The sequence below is a fragment of the Chionomys nivalis genome, chromosome 8, assembly GCF_950005125.1.
Source record: "Chionomys nivalis chromosome 8, mChiNiv1.1, whole genome shotgun sequence".
NCBI lineage: Eukaryota > Metazoa > Chordata > Mammalia > Rodentia > Cricetidae > Chionomys > Chionomys nivalis.
Window position 1 is genome coordinate 95,922,733 of NC_080093.1, and position 4,573 is coordinate 95,927,305.

General features: G+C 56.9%; 1 protein-coding gene across 5 annotated transcripts in view; it reads right to left on the bottom strand.

Annotated features, from left to right (window-relative positions):
• The window catches only part of Arap1 (ArfGAP with RhoGAP domain, ankyrin repeat and PH domain 1), a 57,942-nt gene extending 54,912 nt beyond the window's left edge, over positions 1–3,030 (bottom strand). For 2 of the 5 annotated variants that reach the window (XM_057777235.1, XM_057777238.1), the window contains exon 1: positions 2,838–3,030. The gene's annotated coding sequence lies outside the window, so the exon portion shown is untranslated. The remainder of the gene's footprint in view (positions 1–2,837) is intronic. The other 3 variants (XM_057777231.1, XM_057777237.1, XM_057777236.1) reach the window with 3 other exon arrangements.
• Between the last annotated feature and the right edge of the window lie 1,543 nt (positions 3,031–4,573).

Here is a 4,573-nt window from a genome sequence, read left to right on the forward strand (position 1 = left end):
GCCCGGCCCCTCAACTCTCTAAAGCTGTGAAGGACAGACTAACTCAGACTCTTACCAGGCAGCTAACATGGATGAGGGAGCGAGGGAAGAGATGGGAGAGGCCGCACTTTGAGCACAGTCACCCTCCTGGGACCATTTCTATTTCTTCAGCTTAGCACTGTCCGCTGGGGGGGGGGGGGGCCTGATCTGGGGACTCATTCACATATCACATACTGCAGCCTGGCCAAAGGGCATGGGGTCAGGCAAGACTCCAGTTGTGACAGCTTCTGCCATCTACCCCCAGACGATGTCGGGAACGGCCCGGAGGGAGAGGAAGATTAGATACACAGAGGGAGGGTACAAAGTGGATCTCTAGTCCCTGTACCCTCCCCGGCCCACTGAGGCCCTAAGCACCACACACTTGACCTCAGGTCTCTAGACACTGAGAAACCCTCCCAGGTTTGTTCAGTCACCAGCGCCCTACATGGCAGAAACACCAGGGCACCTAAGAGGGCAGGTTCCTAGTTTATCGACACAGACTCGAGCCCTTTGAGAAGGTAGTGGGCAGACTCTGCAGGAGGATCAGGGTTTCCGAGACCCTAGTAGGCCCCAGGCAGGGGAGGGAGCACACGCAGAGCCCTAGCCTGGACCTCTGCCCCAGTTCTGTCTCTTCAGGTGCCGACCATCTACAGACCTTGCCTTCTTCAGCAGCAGGATAGGGTAGGGAAAGTCAGGGGACAGGCAGGAAATTAATTCTCCCGTCTTCACTGTCAGATACCTGGTGGTCATTCTTGGCACAGACCCCTCATGCTGTCTCTGGAGGGTCTGGGTCTGGCCTCATGGACTTGGAAGGAGCCGAGAGGAGCTGGCAGCAGCCGTACCCCACACTGCTCTGAGGACATCCCGTCAGCTCCTCAGAAATCGGAAGCAAGACAGACAGATGGGTCAGTTGTAGGGCAAGAGGTACCAGCCTCAAACAGCCCAGTACCCAGTCCAGGCTTCCAAGAGTTAAGACCCAGAGCAAAAGGGGGAGGCAGGGTCAGTGCTGGACAGGCGGCCCGGAGCCCAGGGCCTGCTTCCCTTCCCCCTCCTCTAGGAACAGAGGCCACTTGTTTGGGTATTGGCGGCTGGCTTTGAGCTCAGTCAAGGGGGAGTGGAGTGGGGAAGAAGCCCTAGAGAATGGGAGAGACTCCCTCCCTCCCTCCCTCCCTCCCTCCCTCCCTCCCTCCCTCCCTCCGGCAGAGGCCTAGGCCGGCATCGTTGCTGTCAGTGCTCTGGGCCCCTTCCTCCATGACTCTAGGGCAGGATTCACACTGGCCTGACTCTTGCTTTAGCAGTTGTCCTTGGAACGGGAAGCCAGGCTTGTCATCCCACCCCGACGTGGAAAGGTGGCTCTGAGAGTGTCAGAGTCACACTAGAAGTCCAGACGCAGATCCCTAGCTGTCTTACACTGCAGTCACCTTCACAGACATCTATGGCAACCCTTCCCAAGTCTTGCCATACCCAGAACTGAAAACCAGGCCAGCAGGCCACATCTGAACCCCAAAATCTCAGAGAACATGGGGATTTGGATGAGGAGCAAACTTGTGAGACCTCTGTAAAAAGGCTGATTTGTGATGGAGAAGTATGGCTGGACCCCAAGGGATGGGGGCCAAGTAAGGAGGCCTGAATGTCCAAATGAAACCTGGGAGCATTGGGAACACTTCCCTCCACCTCACAGACAGCAGTAGCCTACCTGGGACATCTCACTTGTACCCTATTCCACTGGGGAGCAGGGTCCCAGGCCAGGGTCCAAATAAAGTCCAACCCGCCCTGAGTCCCAAGGATTAGTTCTTAGCAAACCCTTCCCTTCCCTCCCACCCCTCGCAGCCACACCCACCTCCTCGCCTTTCATCAAGTTAGAGAATCCCTTCCTTGCCACAAGCTCTTGTTCACACCCTGCAGTCAGTTTTTGCAAACAGTCACTTAACTACCAAACTCACTCCAGGCATCCTCTCCTCCCCAGGTCTGCACCTGTCCACACCTGTCTCTGGGTTCTCTGAGTTTCTTTTACCCTGTAATGATGGTGCTAGGATGTCAGGCTTCTCCTAGCACGGCATTCGCTGCTCTCCAGGTATCAGGGTCCCTGGGACCCAGCAACAGTCAAATCCTTACCTCCTAAGCTCAGTCTGAACCCTCGAACCCAACTATGGGCATTAGGGAAGGTTCCCCAGGACACCGGATTTAGGGGAAACATAGGACAGGAGCCTACTGTGCTGTGTCCTAATCACCCAGCAACCAAACCTACCCATGGAGATCTGAGACTAAACAGCCACCCGCCGCCCCAGCTGCACGGCAACCCTGCTCTAAGCCTGACCCCATTCAACGATCACACCCCTGCTTTCCCTGCAACTGGGCCAGGTAGGCTCTAGAGAAACTGTGCCCCCATTAACTGGTGAAGAATCAAGGTGCAGAGGACGGAAGTAGCCTGCCCAAGGTTACCAACGCCCCAGGTCCAGGGCTAAAGTCCTACAGCTTTGCGAGGCCGTAAGGCGTGTCCGCGGTCAATCCGGTGGGAGCCTTCAGTTCTCAGGTGGGAAAAAGCAATGCCACCCGACGCGACTGGCTCCGCAGCCTTCAGTCTGCGAGCCCGCAAGCAGAAGAGCTGCCGGCTGGAAGCCGTGTCAACCAGCTCGCCCTCCCCGTCCCTTTGGACCTGGCCGGACGCCTCCACCTCTGGAGGTGACTCCACCTCACTCCATTCCCAGGCAGGAGAACGCACCAGATGACCCCGGGAAAGTGCCCCGGGCCTCACCATTCCCTTCTGAAGAATGGGGCCAGTGCAAGCCACAGCTGGGAGGCCCAGCAACCTAACTGACCTGTTTTGAGCGAAGAGAACTCCACGCGGGGAACCCGGGGTCCCGGAACCGTCTGTCACACGAGGCCGCTGCCAACTCGCGGCAGCGGTCCGGGCGCGCCCACCTCGCCCGGCGCTTCCGCCCGCCCCACGTGACACTCCGGGGACCGAAGGGCGGAGAAGGGGCAGGGAGCCTGCCGGTCCCGCCCCCAGCCTAGTCCAGATCCTCCGTCAGCAGGACCGACTTGCCCGCCGGGTTTGTCTTTCCCTTGCCCTTCTAGCTTGCTAAGACATTGAGGCCCGTGACTACTACCCCGCCCTTGCTGAGACTCCACCGGTCCTGATCCTTGAGTCTTGCCTGACACCCCTGTTCTGGTGAGTCTACCCCTGGGCGAGGAGACACACACACAGACACACATCTAGGGGATAGGGGGCCATTGGAGGCGGGATAGCCATGGCTGGTGACCACCTTCCCTGGGAGTCCTGCACCTGCTGCTGTCCCCAGGGCCACATCTCCCTACAGAGGGTGCTGGCAAAGTGTCCCACCAGAGTCCGGCCGCTTCTCACCTCCTCCCCACCCAGGTGAAACACCCAGACTTGACAAGTATTTCTGGGTCCTGGCGCTAGCCAAACCAGAGGCCTTAACTTAGCTGGGCTTCCATTTTTCCGTAAGTACAATGGGCATGTGTGAAGGACACCTCGCAGCAGGGTGGGCCGAGGGGTTTGCCATGAGAGAGCCTACTCCATGTTCTCTCTCGTCTCAGTTCTCACATTCGCTTACCCGTAAAAGCTATCTCCCTAGGTTATCGGCTAGGAAATGAGAGTCTGCAATTTTTCAGGGTGTTCTCAAAGTTACAGACCATTGTGGCACAGCTACAGCTGGAACTTTCCAGGTGATAGGGCCTCCTGTCCCGGCCCCTCTCTACAGAAACTGTTCCTCTGGGAAAAACTTGTCTCTTAGCTGACTGTTTTCCCCAGGGATTTCCAGGAGAGATTAACAGGGTCAGATTTGGGAAGTACTTCCTTCCAGACTTCAATTTCTTGTGGTGCCAAAGATACCAGAGACAAGCAGAGCCTAAGACCCACTCTGGGGCTCCGGACATCCCTTGGGCAGCAGATGAGCCGCAGACAGCAGAGGCAGCCCAGGCCTCCCTCTAGAGCTCAGAGCAGCCAGGGGTAACATTAGTGAGGGCTGGCACCTGGTCAGAGGAGAGGACCCCACAATTCCTGTCAAGAGCAGTCTAAGATCTTCAACACTAAGTACCCCTATGTGCAGTGGAGATGTGTCCTCACCAGCACCCACTCCTCCTCCTCCTTCAGGGAACACTGTCCTACCTCAGTTCGGAGGCCTTCAGCCCTTGCCTTTGACCTATGGGTCCCTCCTCTTCCTTCTGCCATGACAAGAGCCAGAGGGTGTGCCAGACCCAATAGTCCACAGCTAGAATGAACCAGAGGTCTGTCATACAGTAAAAACCTGACCTCTGGCCAGACCAGCTCCTCACAGAGCCCCGGGAAACAAGTCAACCACCTTTGTGACTAGAAAGGTCAGTGTGCAAATGGACAGGGGGAAAGGAAACAGACCCCATCCTGCAGTTACACAAGCAGAAACACGATGCCTATGGTGCAAAGGTCCAGTGAGCAATAATAGTATTAAGGAAAATTACTGTAGAACAAGGCGTCTGCTGGGCAGATGAGAAGCAGGCACAAGAAAGAGCTGGCTGGGGCTGTGTGGTTTGTTTATTGGGGCCATGTCCAGTC